Genomic DNA, 16,057 nt, shown 5'->3' on the forward strand with positions numbered 1-16,057 from the left:
GCTACTTTATGAAGTATCAGAAAATGGGTATGATTTTTAGAAAGCGAAAGAAAAAAAGAATTCATGCATTTTCTTTATAAAGTGTGCTAGAAATTATGGAGATCCACCATAGCATTTCAGTAATTAAGGCTAATATTCAAGTTTCATAAAATCTACCGCGGTGGTGGTGCTGTGGTAGCGTTGTCGCCTCACAGTAAGATGCTGACCGGTTCAATTCTCAGCTAGAGCGTCTTCTGCATGGAGACATGCGTGAATGGGTGTAACTTCGTTGAAGGTTGTGCGTCAGGCCTGGCAAGCCGGTACATAAAAATCAACTGCCAATCATTAGCGGACCGGAGTTCAGCTGTGGCGACCCCTAACCGGGAAAAGCCGAAAGACACAAACAATTCAAGTTTCATAAAATGTGAGTTAATGTTACATTTAACCTGTATTTAATCAGATCTGCTTAACACAATGGGAATTGTAGCCTGTTAGTCAGCACTGCATCAGTCCTGCTTAAAAACAAGAATCTGTGAGCCTTATCTACCCCCTTTCTCAATTCAAACCTCATAAATTTTTACTTGAAAAAGAAATACATTAGACCATTTTGTTCTGTTTTCTAAAATGAAAATGGCTATTATTCCTAGTACTTGGCCTTAAAGTAATTGTATTGCAGATTTTTATTTTCCACTCAGAAATTTACAAATTGTCACCATACTATACTGATGATGAATCTGTTATTTATTGAAACAAGCTGCAGATATTTAATTAATAATGTGGTGATTACTTAACATTAAGCTGTCGATAATGAAACAATGAAGAGCAAATATTGATCAATTAGCTTCTTAAAGAATGGTCAAGAACATCTATAAAGTGACTATCTTGACATATTCCACTTCTGTGTAAAAGAAACATAATTCAGATCTTGCTTATTTGTAGAAGTCAGAGCACCACTTTTCCCAATACCCTCCATACAGGGGACACTGCTCATGCATCTGCTTTACTTATATGGTCAACTCTGATGTCACAGAGTCTCGGGTAAAGGGGAATTCCTCATACAACATCCACTGTGCTGTGAAGACCAAGTAGGCATTATTGTACAGCTGGCTAATGCACAGTTGTATTAATATTCTTTAAGAAAAAAAGTTACAAAAATAACCCAAAATGCTATAATGTATCTCCATTCTTTTCTGCAAAGCATGTTGGAACTTATGCAGATTTAGAATTGAAATTTAAATTAATTTTCAATAGAAGTATTTCTGAGATTTTCATCACTAGTTTCTATTTATATGTTGTGGATTACTGTATAGTTTGATTTGTGCAATCTCAGATGTATTGACTATAGAAAGAATTGTATTTCTACATGAGTGTTAAAACTTATGTCATAGATGACCTCCAAACCCTTGATCTGACCCAGTTTGGTTTTGTCAAGGGCAGGTCTTGTCTGTTAAACCTAGTGGACTTCTTTGAAAATGTCACCAGAGCCATAAATGAAGGCAGATCTGTGCATAAAGTCTCTTTGGACTTGGCTCAATCCCATATTCGGGCATCATTGGACATCATTATGTCATCAGGTGGGTTGCTAACTAGCTCACTGACAGATCACACACAGTCAAAGTTAGAGATTGTACCACAATCAGCAGACCTGTCACTAGTGGGGCTCCACAGGGGTCAGTGCCGGGCCCCCTATTGTTTGGAATATACTTCTCAGAAGTTCAGGCCAAAACAGAGGGGCTATGGCTGACTAAGTTTGCTGACCACTGTAAATTAGATGCAATCATTGAATCCCCAAAAACTGGCAGTATACTTCAAGAGGGACTTACGCAGACCAATGACTGGTGCCAGTGCTATGGACTCAAACTCAGTGCTAAAAATGCATTATCATCCCTTTTGGTAAAAACAATTTCCCTGCTGACTATCATATAAATAATATAACAACTCAGTAGTGAGTGACTCTGGAATGCAAGATGACTGTGGCCTTAACTTTGACCACCATATGTCTACTATGGTAAGGAAGCATTCCGTGTTGCACACCTCATTAACAAAGGCATTGCATCAAGAGCAAAAAAGGTTGTAAGTCCCCTGGACTCATCCCTCATCAGACCCATAATCGAGTACAATGCTGCCTTTGGTATGTAACTTACCAGGCACCTGCAGCAACGTGAGAGACCTCAGAGATTTCTAACTAAGAAAATTCAGGGTCTCCAGCATGTCATATATTGACAGACTGAAATTGCTGTCACTGTACTCAGTAGCTTACAGACTACATAGAGGAGACTTGTGCTTGACCTATAGAGCAATCTCTGATCCAAACCTAATGGAAATGCTGCACATCCACAAGTCATATGGGACATGAACACAAATAACCCACTCCAGGGACCTTAACCTGGCTTGCAACATTAATAGGACCTGATAGAGACAGATATGTCTCACAATTTGCCACTCCTCTGGAATAGGCTAACAATCCACATCAAACAGAGCCCCTCTTTGACTCTGTTTAACGTAGTCTAGACGTGGTTGGGAAACCATAACTATCTGCTAGGGATGTCACCTATGACCCTCCTAGATATGGGCAGTTGTTGCTAATTAAGACCCTGAGTTTAGACAATATCCATCCTCTAGTATTATATTGGGTACATACGCCTTGTAATCTCCTATGAACCTATAATGAACTGTGAGTTAATAGGGCTAAAATCAGTCAGTCTGAATCATGATTGTAAATCTGTTAAATTCTGGAGTAAGGCTAAGTAAACTAGAAGGATTTACGTAATCATGAAGTCTTCAAATGGTCTTTGCACATAATTATGAGGCAGGAATTATGACTATCATTTTTCTGGCATTTATTCCAGCCTCATTATATATTTTTACTAAATTTTCGAATTGAAATCCTCCAGAGACTGCACTATATAAATTGATGTGTTTAAATTGATACACAGATAAATTGATCAATACTTATGACAGAGAAGAGATGGATGGATGGCTGAATGGACAGCAGCGCTACTCTTGCTCTTTATTTTAGTTCTTTCCTTTTTTCAAGATGCCTTTTTGATTTTGAAATTGCACCACAAAACCATATCCAGTTTATATTTAAAATCTGAACAAACACATTTAGTCATACAGTCAGTTATATCTGAACAGAGACATTCTTCAATTCTTATTCAGTTGACAATCATTTACATTTTTTGTAACAACGTTTCTAGTTTCGTACAGTATTTCATATTCGGGACTTTACCTATTGTCATCGTGTTTATTTCATTTTGGTGGACAGCAGTGACAAGACTTACAAATTCAGAAACGCTAGGAAGAGTTTCCTCATTACAATTTGTAGGTATTACCCTTCCTGCTGTGGCCAGTAGTGCCAATACTAATGGATGTTTCTGCTCACTAATGCCGTTAGCAATCGGTGCATTTCCCACTATAAGTGAATCTAAGATGATGCATTTGTCAGACCAAAGTGCTTTAAAAAGTACTACATATCTTCCCCAAACCTTACATTTTTCACACATATAAAAGGTATGATATTAATCGGCTTTTAGCAATTTCTTATATTTCCAACAGAATTCTTCCTTACTGTTGTATATTCTACGTATTTTATGTGGTGTAAAAATAATTCTGCATAAGTACTTCCATGTAAAAGCTTTCCAGTAAATGATGTTTGTTGTTAATCCTACCAATTTTAAAATAAATTCTTTGCTACTATCATCTCCCACAATTTCAAGATCAAACACACTGTTCAAACTCAGCCTCTCCACAGGCTACATGCCCATAGAGTGTTGCACAGCAATGGTTATTCCACTCCACAAAGATGGAGCCACAACAGACACCCCGGGAACTATCGCCCTATAAGCCTGACTAGCTTGGTCTGCAAGGCTATGGAGTACATCATCGTGGATCTCATTAACAGAGACATTGGGAACCTCCAAACACTGGACCCTACCCAGTTTAGCTTTGTTAAGGGCAGATCATGCCTCCTAAACCTGGTGGACTTCTTTGAAGCAGTTACCAAGGCTATAGATGAGGGAAAGGTGGTCCACACAGCCTACCTAGACCTCGCAAAGGCCTTCAACACCATTTCCCATTCTGGTATTATAGACAAGCTCACCAGCGTGAACATAAACCGCTACATCATGAGATGGGTTGCCAACTGGCTCACGGACAGAACCCACATGGTAAGAGTTGCAGGAGCTAGGTCTGACTCTAAACCGGTTACAAATGGCGTTCCCCAGGGCTCAGTCCTAGGACCCCTCCTGTTCGGTATATACTTCTCAGAGGTACAGGCAAGCACAGGAGGACTATGGCTGACCAAGTTCGCAAATTACTGCAAACTAGGGGCTATAATTGACTCTCCGGCTGACACAGACACCCGCCAAAAGGGTCTCACTGAGACAGATACCTGGTGTCAAAACCATGGCCTCAAGCTAAATGCCAAAAAGTGCATAGTCATCCCCTTTGGAAAAAACAAAGTACCCGCAAATTACCACATAGGTGGTAGCCCCCTAAATACGGAAAACGAAATAAGGGATCTGGGGACCCAAGTAAATAGTAATCTCTCCTTTGATAATCACATTGCCAAAGTGGTTAGAAAATCATTCTATGTGGTCCACCTAATCACAAAAGGGTTTGCATCCAGATCAAAAGAGGTCATTGTGCCCCTCTACTCATCACTCATCAGACCCATCATAGAGTACAATGCCCCATTTGGGATGTACCTTACAAGACACCTGAAACAGCTGGAAAGACCACAGACGTACCTCACCAAGAGGATCACTGGCCTCAAACAGATGCCCTATGCAGCTCCACTGAAGAAACTCCAGCTGTACTCGGTTGCATACCGCCTACTCAGAGGTGATCTCTGCCTGACAAACAAGTCCATGTCCAACCCAGAATTGATGGACATGCTCCACCTAAAGAAAACCATATCCCCTCGAGCTACACGCTTTAGGGATCTAATCCTCACCACAACAATAAATAGGACGTGCTGGAAGGATAGATTCCTGTCCCAGAGACTTCCCATGCTCTGAAACAAGATTCCAGTCTACATTAGGCAGTGCTTCTCACTAACACTCTTCAAGAGAAACCTTGACGAGTGGATGGGAAACAGGACGTTTACCCCTGGGATCACTTCAGTGGCTCTGCTGGACAGAGGCACAGGGAATTAATCTAAGGGGGCGGCGAAAGCCAATACATTCTGGCTAGGCTTATAAATGCCTTTAGGCAGATAGCCTAGTACCTTCCTATTAACCTGTATTGAGTAATAAAGTTTCAGTATTTATTATCAAATTTTAAATCCATCTCTAATATTAATTTGTATAATCTGGAAACTTTTGGTTTTACATCGTCATTTCCCCTGATGAGCAATAAAAAATATTCTAGAAAATTAGGAAAGGCATCTTATCCAAGATATTTAATCGAATATTATTAGAATTCAGCTGTTACTATTAATTTCATAATTATACATAATTTTATCTGCTGTAGTAACATTAAATAAAAATGGTTATTCTCCATTTTTCCTAAAGCATTTAGTTCTGGCTTTATTTATAGTAACATACAGAGCAATATGGTAATAGCTTCATATATTGGTTTAATCTGCCTGCCTGCAGAGCTTGCTATGAGATATCAAATTATGCTGGAATGCAATATTGAGTTTTATCATATTCTTCTGAAATGGGATTCCACTTAACGTTTTTGCCTTCAAACCCTTTTTGTTCTGATATACTGTGTGTTTCCAATAAGTTTTCATGCAGCCACCCATATCTGCTTCAATATTCATATATTCGTCAGTCATTTTTAACATAAATCAAAAGACTGAAGATTGTCCATCATACAGAGAATTCAGCTTGGCCACCATATGTAGAGGGACAGAGTTGATTTAGGTATTCTTTACAAGACCAAAGCTGTCCTTAGCAGCCACCACTGTGCAGTCTTCTTTCTACCTTAGACTCTAGCAGGTGAAACGGTGAGAAGATAAAACAGATAAAGCTGTAATATAGAGCAGAAGAATCAAGTCAGTTACCATCTTTTATATTCTTGTGTAAGCACAGAATAGTTAATGAGATAGGATATCAATGTTATTGTAGTCCAACCTAGCTCTTTTAAAACCTATGAAGGAGGAAAAATCAAAAGATTAATCACAGCAGATATTTTCTTTGGTGTATTTCTCCCATCTTCCTAAAGAAAAGCAGTCATCCAAGCCTAAAATACTAGAGTTTGTTAAGTGCTCCAAAAAGAACTGATTTCTGTCAAGTGGAGCTGATAAAACTCAACGTGAGAGAGACTGTTTCCCATCTGTAGATGGTTACCAAAATTTTGCCCAGATTTCATTTCAGTAGCTATCTTGTTTGGAATGGATATCAGTGTTACAGACAGATGCATTGACATGTCCAACAGTAATCCCATCCATGTTAATTTTGTGTTACCCACTACGCCAGAAGAACTTATGAGAGTAACATAACTTTTATAAGTATTTTGTTGCTGTAATACAATTGTGCTTTTATTGTTTCTAAGATGCTTAGGCTCACGCATCTAAATAAGTAAAGTTTAAGTAACTAAGTATTTTTTTAAGTTTAGCAATCAACACATCTAGCATAAGAACCAGCACCCCTTTTGTGGCCATTCAGGAACTTCAAGACGTAGGACTGGAATAGTTTCTTGACTGACGCCAACCTCCCTCCATCCAGGGGGTTTGGGGAAAATCTGTGAAGAAATGTTAAGAAGTTCTAAGCTATTATTCCATTATAATCCTTTCACTGACTCCCCCAAGACTGGATCAGCAGATGCTATGTTATACACTGCTTGTCAAAAAGTTGTTAAAAGTTTTCTAGACAAGACCTGGTTCACCAGGTACAAATGGTGACACCAGTAATGATGTTTCTTAGTGTCTCCCTTTTCCAACAGCAGACAAATGCTGAGACCCTAACAGAAAAAGGAAGCATTCTCTTTCACCATCTCCTTCCTTGTTGTCCACCTAATCTCAAGAAAAGGATAGAAAGAAAGGGAGCAAGACACCTGTGAAATAAGTAAAATGTAGACCAAGGGAGAAGAGACCTTCCTTGTGTAAAATGTAAATCAGGAGAGAAGACACTGTGGTATTCTACATCTCTTTTTGGGACTAGAGACGCAATCTCTTCATGCTGGTTACATCCCCTTATTACATTCCTTCAGGCTCAGAGGGTATGCCGAATAAAGTGTCTTGATTCACAGAATCAGCAGCAAACTTGAATCTAGTTCTACTGATCTGAAATATGTTCATTTCCCACTCAAAGTGAGGGAGCACTTTGCTTCTTGTAGAAAGTCTAATTGTTTGATAAAGTACCAGAAGGTTACAGCAGAAGGTTTACACTTAGTCTGCCCTGATGTTAAGGGACAAATATGTTTAGGACTGTGGAATTTGATATTACAAGATTATTTCTAAGTCAGAATAACCAAAACAAGCTATAAGGAAGTGTTTTATATTGGTATGTTATGTAGCACCCTTGAACTTCCCATCCCTATTAACATGGCATTTAACCGTTTATTCATTTGTTTATATTTATGCTTCATGATGTCCACCTGGGTTGAGATCAGTTTTGTGAAGACCCAAGAAGAAATACTCCATGATACATCATGAACATGAAAAAATCAGCAGTGATACACCCACAAAATGTATGCAATGTAGCACATTTGCATTTCCAATGTATAGAAAACAAATATATGTAAGAGTAATCCCAGTACCACCGATAGTTGCAGAATAACGTGTTATAAAACCACAAAAAGAAGAAGAAGCGACCAGGAAATCTTCACCGTTTATTAAAACAGAAATCTTTAAATCACTGCTCTAGCACCTCGGCCTATACAAGCCTTTAACAGAGTATAACTTATTCCAAAACCATTTTATTAAATACTTCTACCCTGGATTGCCAAGCTGTAGACCTGTATCTATAGAAAACCCTATCTGGCCTTTTACAAGGATTGTGAGTCTTTTAAAGCTACCCAAGTTTTCTCCAAAAAGTGGATTTCTGCCTGCCCATAAACCAACCTATACATCTACTTGTTTTCTTTGCTGGAGCATTGAATTCAGAAGAGCAGGAATCCATATTTTTGATGTCCATCTCTAGTTATGTTTCTACTAGAAAAGGGTACAAGTCAGGATTACACACCACATGTTTGTATCCTTTGCTCCAGGTAGAGTTTGTAGAGGTTAGGCAAACCCTTTCTAAGTGAAGTGACAGCTGCAGTTTCTTCTGCCATCATGTCACTATCTACCAGTGGAAAATAAAGACCTTTTCACCAAAGTTATGTGTATCTCCAGTGTTGGCTTCTAAAATACCCTAAGCTATGGCCACTTAGTTGATGGTTTGAAGCATCATTGCCTGGATCCTTCTTGCAGGACTCAGGGTATCTATGATACCTCAGTACTTCATCACTTCACCTTCTAGACTTTGCCTTTTGCCTCTTACCTCTCCCCCTGGCTTTAACTTCTTGAGAATGTTTACATTTTACAGTTTGGGAATCCTTACAGAAGTTGCTCATCGCAGAAGACCTCCAAAATCAGATATAACAGATGTGTACTAACCATACTAGTTGATATGTAAAGAGGTACTCTACAGGAAGTACTTATTACCCTTCAGCAATCCATTTGTGTCTAGACAGCCTTTCCTTCCAATATCCATGAATGAATTTCCAAGTTGTGTAAGTATATAATCTTTTGTTTTTCTTTCAGACTGTTCTACTCATTGTATGATTGTCAAACTGGGGGTCTCATGTGCTGGACATATTCTCCTAGTCTGGCATGGATTACCTGAGCTGGACATTTACTCCTAGTCTGATATGAATCACATGAGCTGGACAGATCCTCCTTGTCTGATCTGGATCACATGGACTGAATATAACCTCCTAGTCTGGGAAGTATCACAAGGGCTGGACATGTCCTCCTAGTCTGGTGTAGATCTCATGGGCTGAATAAATCATCCTAGCCTAATATGGATCTCTAAGGATGAATATATCTTCCTAGTCTGGTGTGGATCACATGGGCTGAATATAGCCTCCTAATCTTGTGTGGATCACATGAGCTGAATATGTCCTTCTAATCTGGTATGGGCAACGTGGGCTGAATAGGTTAGTCTGGTGTGGATCATATAGGTTCATAGGTTCATACTAGGCTATCTGCCCTAGGGCATTTATAAGCCTAGCCAGAGTGTGTTTGGCTTTCGCCACCCATTTTAAATTAATTTTGCTATGCCCTTTTTCGAGGTTAGTATACTGTGCCTCTGTCTAACAGTGACACAGAAGTGATACCCGGGGTAAACCTACGATCTCCCATCCACTCATCAAGATTCCTCTTGAAGAGAGTCAATGAGGGACTCTGCCGAACCTGGACTGGGATTTTATTCCAGAGTGAAGGGAGCCTCTGGGTTATGAATCTGTCCCTCCAGCATGTCCTATTTATTTCAGTGCTGAGGTTCAAGTCTCTCGAGCGCACTCGATGGGATTTGGATTTTCTGAGGTGCAGCATGTCCATTAATTCCTGGTTGGACATGGCTTTATACGTCAGGCACAGATTGCCTCTGAGCAGGCGGTATGCCACTGAGTAGAGCTGGAGTTTCTTTAACCGGGCAGCATATGGCATCTGTTTGAGCCCTTTGATCCTCTTGGTGAGGTACTTTTGGGGTCTTTCCAGTTGCTGCAGGTGTCTGGTAAGGTACATCCCAAAAGGGGCATTGTACTCAATTATGGGCCTGATGAGGGATGAGTAAAGAGGCACGATGACCTCCCCTGATCTTGATGTGAATCCCTTCATGATTAGGTGGGCTATATAAAATGTTTTTCTAACCACTTTGGCCATGTGGTTGTCAAATGAGAGATTGCTATCAGCTTGGGTCCCCAGGTCCCTAATTACTTCTTCTGTACTTCATGGATTACCACCTATGTGGTAATTTGTGGGCACTTTGTTTTTGCCAAAGGGGATGACTATACACTTTTTGGCGTTTAGCTTGAGGCCATGGCTCTGGCACCAGTTGTCAGTTTCTATGAGGCCCTTTTGGAGGATGCTTGTGTCAGCTGGAGAGTCGATTATGGCGCCCAGTTTGCAGTCATCTGCGAACTTGGTCAGCCACAGTCCTTCTGTGTTGGCCTGTACCTCCGAGAAATATATACCGAACAAGAGAGGTCCCAGGACTGAGCCTTGTGGGATGCCACTTGTAACTGGTTTGGAGTCTGACATGGCTCCAGCAATTCTAACCATGTGGGTTCTGTCCTTGAGCCAGTTTGCAACCCATCTAGTGACATAGGGGTTTATATTTAAGCTGGTGAGCTTATCTATAATGCCCGAGTGGGGTATTGTATCGAAGGCTTTTGCGAGGTCCAGGTAGGCTGTGTGGACCACCTTCCCCTCGTCAATGGCCTTGGTGACTGTTTCAAAGAAATCGACCAGGTTTAAGAGGCAGGATCTGCCCTTAACAAAGCCGAACTGGGTAGGATCCAGTGTCTGTAGGTCCCCAATATCTTTATTTATGAGGTCCATGATGATCCTTTCCATAGCTTTGCAGACCAAGCTACTCAGGCTTATGAGGCGATAGTTTCCAGGATCTGTTGAGGCACCATCTTTGTGGAGAGGGACCACTATTGCTGTACGCCACTCTTTGGGTACATATCCTGTAGTAAGGCTGAGATTGAGCAGTAGTTTTATGTTTGGGTTTAGCTCTTCTTGGAGTTTATGTAGGACGCAGCCCGGGACACCGTCTGGTCCCATTGATGCTGTGTTTTTTGCTTTGGAGAGGGCGGCTCTTACCTGAGCATCTGAGATGTCAGGGGGGCAGCACTATGCTGGGATAGATATTTGACCTTTTGGTGGGGAGGGGGGGGAGTTTGCGCTGAACCTGTCAGCTAGGATGTTGGCAATGTCTGTGGGTTTGGTGTATTTTTTGTCATTTTGGACTAATTCTGAGCATATCTGGGAATTCCCACCCAGGTTCCTAACATAACTAAAGAAAGCCTTGTGATTATCCTTAGTGTCATGTGCAATTTTTCTCTCGAAGCTGGCCTTAGACGATTTTATGAGTGCCCGTAGTTTTTTACTAATACTGATCAGAGATGCCTTCCCTTTTTGGGATTTTGCTCTATCATGTAGTAGCTTCCTCCTTCTTTGTATAGTTTGTTTATGGCTGGGGTCCACCAGACAGGACGTCTGCCTTTGGAGGATTGGGTCTTGGTTTTATTTGGAATTGCATGATCCATACATTCCTGAAGGTGTTCATAGAATGCGTTTATAAAGGATTCTGCGGTCTGGGCCGTATTTTCCACAGGCCTGGGGGCTTTAAAGGATTTCACCTCGGTTTTGAGGAGTGTGAAATTTGCTTTAGAGAAGTTTTTCACTGTGGTTTTCTGGGCAGGGGGTAGGGTCGGGATGTGAATATCCAGTGAGATTAGTTTATGGCCTGATCTTACCAGTGAAGGGTACACTTCTGGTCTGGAGCATAGAGTCCCCATGTTGGTGATGATCAGGTCCAGTATGTTTTCCCCTCTTGTGGGAGTGGTAACAAGTTGTTTCATAGCATTTGAGTTTATAAATTCTTGGAACCTTTGGGCTAGGGTGTTGGAGCTAGAGTAATGCTCCCAGTCTATGTTTGGGAAGTTGAAGTCGCCCAATATAATGGTGTTTGGAGAGACCTTCATATTTTCCAGTGTTCTCAGGAAGGCCGAGTGGGTTCCTGGGTTTGGGAGGGTGGTCTGTAGCAGGCTATAAACTGGAAGGCAGTTTTACCCATTGTTAGTTGCACATGGATAGTCTCTGATGCTTCGTGCTGTGCCACCAACCTGGAGGTGTGGGTATCTTTGACGAATATTGATACTCCCCCCTCCTTTTGTGGTTTGGTCCAGGTTTTGGGGCCGAAAAGCATGGCATGAGGTATAACCTGGTAGTGCTGGGGTGCTCTCGGGAGCCTTGAACCAGGTTTCTGTTACTGCACAGATATCGATGTTCTCCATGCTAAGGAGAGTTTCGAGTGCGTGCATCTTGATGTTTAGACTTCTGGCGTTGAGTAGCATTACTCTTAGTTTCTTATCCCTTGTGATACCTATGGAGGTGGGTTTGTATTTTGAGCCTTGCCTAAAAAAGGCACTATGGGGGTAGCAAGAGCCTTTGCCAATATCCGAAAGCCCAGGGGTGACAGGTGCAAGCCGTCCCTAGCGAAGCATTGTGGCTTGTCGAGCATGTCATCCCAGGCTGACAGGCATTAGATCCCCTTTGAATGACACCAATACTTAAGCCGATTGTTGAAATTGATCATCTTGTCTTCATATTTTGGCATCATTCTTGGTGAGGGTAAGATGCTACTCAAGGTCAGGGTCATACCGGCCTGGGCTACATGCTCAGAGAGCTCCTCTATGTCTCTTTTCATGTAGTCCAGGGAGGTACATCTCAGGTCATTCACACCAGCATGGACAATGACTGAGTCATATTTGTACTTGCCTTGGAGTAACCTGAGTGCTTGTGTTATGTGGCGGATCCTAGCGCCCGACAGGCAGCTCACTGTGACCTTCTCCTTGTTCAGCCTTGTGAGTGGGACGTCAGTGTGCCTGACGATAGAGTCACCTGTTACAAGTGTATCAGGTGTGTTGTTTAGCCTTAAGGGCTGTGACTGTTCGGCACACTGGCTTTGTGAGCTATGTGTTGCACGTGTTTTGTTTTGGGGTAGCGGTTGCTTGGGTGTCTGCTTTGGAGGTCTCTGCTGCTTAGGCAGATTTTTATTTAGAGACTTCTAGTATGTTTTTGTGTGTTTATGTGTTTGGTTTGCTGTCGTGGTAGGTCTATGTGAGACTGGAATTGTAGTGAGTGTGGTTTCCTTCTCCTCCTGACTGGTTACGTCAGTACTGAGTTGCGAGAGCTTAGCCTCCAGTTTGGCTATATGGTTGCATCTCTCACATTTGTTGGAATTTGTTGGGAGGAGAAGAGGGTTGTCTGTGTACATGAGGCAGTTGTAACATTGCCTCAAGATTCCCAGATTCACCAGCTGGACCGGAGAGGAGATTGACAACTGACCTTTGGACATGCTAGAATAGTATTGGGAATTCCTTTATAATTGAAAAAAGGGCCAATGGGGAACAAGGTACTCAAGGGGAGTTTGTGAGGGTGTGGTGCTTTTAATTTTTTAGTGCTGACTTATATAATTGCTTTAGTGAGCAAGTGCCAGGTAACTTAAATGCAATGTGTTACAGGTAACTTAAATGCAAAAACGACAAACAGTAACTTTCTTTCAAGTGAAACAAGGAAATAAGTACAGTAAGCAATGCAGATATCACTAGGGATCCACAGAAGCGCTGAAAAGCCGTGTTTTAGGTGGAATTAGCATTTCAGGGAAATAAGCAAACAAACAACAAGCATACAAACAAAGCTAGATTCAGCAGGCCTGGATCTAGTCTGTCCTACAGCAAACAAGGTGTACCAATTTCAGTAAGAAACAGTTCAAATATGCAGGCACTATAAGCCTTTAACCAGAAATTCCCAGCTCAGAAGGGCAGAGTCCAGCCTCTCCTCCCACAAGAGTGCAGACCACGAACCTTCTTAATGTAAAATAACTGGCCTGAAGCCCAAGTGCTTAAACCAGAACTAATACACTTTTAGAATAACAGACACTGAGCCCTCAGTCAGCAGTTCCCAACTTAGAAGGATGTAAGCTACCTGTCCTGCCACCACAGTGCAGGCCACAAACCTTCCTAATGTAAAACAACTGGTCTGAAGCCCAAGTGCTTAATCCAAAAGACTTAGAAAGATAGCTACACTTTAATCAAGTTACTACCAAGCAGTAATAAATACAATTGAATACTTTAAAGAATGCCTGGATTAGTGCTCAAGTTATACAAACAAAGCTAGATTCAGCAGGCCTGGATCTAGTCTATGCTACAGAAAACAAGGTGTACCAATTTCAGTAAGAAGCAGTTCAAATATGCAGACACTATAAGCCTTTAACCAGAAATTCCCAGCTCAGAAGGGCAGAGTCCAGCCTCTCCTCCCACAAGTGTGCAGACCACGAACCCTCTTAATGTAAAATAACTGGCCTGAAGCCCAAGTGCTTAAACCAGAATTAATACACTTTTAGAATAACAGACACTGAGCCCTCAATCAGCAGTTCCCAACTTAGAAGGATGTAAGCTACCTGTTCTGCCACTACAGTGCAGACCACAAACCTTCTTAATGTAAAACAACTGGTCTGAAGCCCAACTGCTTAAACTAAAAGGCTTAGAATGAGTTACACCAAGCAGTAATAAATACAATTGAGTACTTTTAAGATGACGCAAAAGCAAAATAAAGTAGGAAGAATCACAAATACAGTAAAAGCAGATAATTTTTTTTTGAGTGAGCAAATGAGATGGGCCCAGGAGTTACAGGACGGAAACAAGTGCAAATGCAGGCCTTCAAATCAGAAAGTTGAGAGAGGTGGAAGACCGCCCAAACGGCCAATAACTACAAATTCTGGGCCAGAACCACTCCTTATGTGGTAGACAGGTTACCTAATGCTTACCACTCCCACTGATAAGCTAGAAGGCTTCCCTCCAACACAGAAAGGCTTTGGGGGGCTCAGATGCTTACAAACAGTTCTGGATACAGCAAATCTGTATCTGGAACATTAATTACAGGAAAGGTAGGAAACAGGCTTACAATTTTTTTTTTCAGAAAAGTAGCAAAAACAGTAGTAAAAACAATTCACATGCAGTGCAAGCTGGCACACTTGAGTATGTAGCAATATTAGTCCACACACAGTTTGAAAAAATGTAATTAAATTAAAAAGGACTAAAAGCAAGTGCAGAAAGGGTTTATTAGGTAGAATGCGGTAAAGAGATGGGACTGGGGGAGTGTCCTAGATCAAATCTACAATGGGGCGGGCACTGCAAAAGCCACCAAATTTAAACTACAACCAAGAACGGGGGGGGGGGGTTCAACAGAGATATGAGGAATCACAGTGCAAATTATAAAACCCAGAAAATATATACTGATCTCTGTATATTTGCAGAACAGTAAGACAACCGATATCTAAGCAACAATTTAGTTCTATAATACAGAAAAATATACTCAGCTCTATATATTTGCAGATAGTCTTGTAAGGCTGTCTCTCAGCACACAGGTTCCAATTTAAATGCAGGCTGTTATTAATAGGTCAGATTAAGGGAACCTTGAGTTAAACAACACACAAGCTATAAAAACCAGTTATATCAGCTGAAGACAAGGCAGAAAATGAGGGAGGGGTGGGGAAGACAGTTTCAACAGAGAAGTGAGGAATCACAGTGCAAATTATAAAACCAAAAAAATATATACTGATCTCTGTATATTTGCAGAACAGTAAGACAACCAATATCTAAGCAACAATTTAGCTCTATAATACAGAATAATACAGAAAAATATACTCAGCTCTATATATTTGCAGATAGTCTTGTAAGGCTTTCTCTCAGCACAGAGGTTCCAATTTAAATGCAGGCTGTTATTAACAGGTCAAATTAAGGGAACCTTGAGTTAAACAACACACAAGCTATAAAAAACAGTTATATCAGCTGAAGACAAGGCAGAAAATGAGGGGGGACAGTTTCAACAGAGATGTGAGGAATCACAGTGCAAATTATAAAACCCAAAAAATATATACTGATCTCTATATATTTGCAGAACAGTAAGACAACAGATATCTAAGCAACAATTTAGCTCTATAATACAGAATAATACAGAAAAATATACTCAGCTCTATATATTTGCAGATAGTCTTGTAAGGCTGTCTATCAGCACACAGGTTCCAGTTTAAATGCAGGCTGTTATTAACAGGTCAAATTAAGGGAACCTTGAGTTAAACAACACACAAGCTATAAAAAACAGTTATATCAGCTGAAGACAAGGCAGAAAATGAGGGGGGGGACAGTTTCAACAGAGATGTGAGGAATCACAGTGCAAATTATAAAACCCAAAAAATATATACTGATCTCTGTATATTTGCAGAACAGTAAGACAACCGATATCTAAGCAACAGTTTAGCTCTATAATACAGAATAGCACAGAAAAATATACTCAGCTCTATATATTTGCAGATAGTCTTGTAAGGCTGTCTCTCAGCACACAGGTTCC

The 16,057-nt window shown here is 40.9% G+C and overlaps 2 protein-coding genes across 3 annotated transcripts in view; both read left to right on the forward strand.

The window, feature by feature from the left end:
* The window catches only part of PRKAR2B (protein kinase cAMP-dependent type II regulatory subunit beta), a 1,491,604-nt gene that overhangs the window by 1,473,533 nt on the left and 2,014 nt on the right, over positions 1 to 16,057 (forward strand). The gene's annotated exons all lie outside the window — the stretch shown is intronic.
* HBP1 (HMG-box transcription factor 1) overlaps positions 1 to 16,057 on the forward strand; it is a 1,884,794-nt gene that overhangs the window by 311,483 nt on the left and 1,557,254 nt on the right. The gene's annotated exons all lie outside the window — the stretch shown is intronic.

This window comes from Protopterus annectens, chromosome 11.part0, assembly GCF_019279795.1.
Source record: "Protopterus annectens isolate FY-2018-M chromosome 11.part0, PAN1.0, whole genome shotgun sequence".
NCBI lineage: Eukaryota > Metazoa > Chordata > Ceratodontiformes > Protopteridae > Protopterus > Protopterus annectens.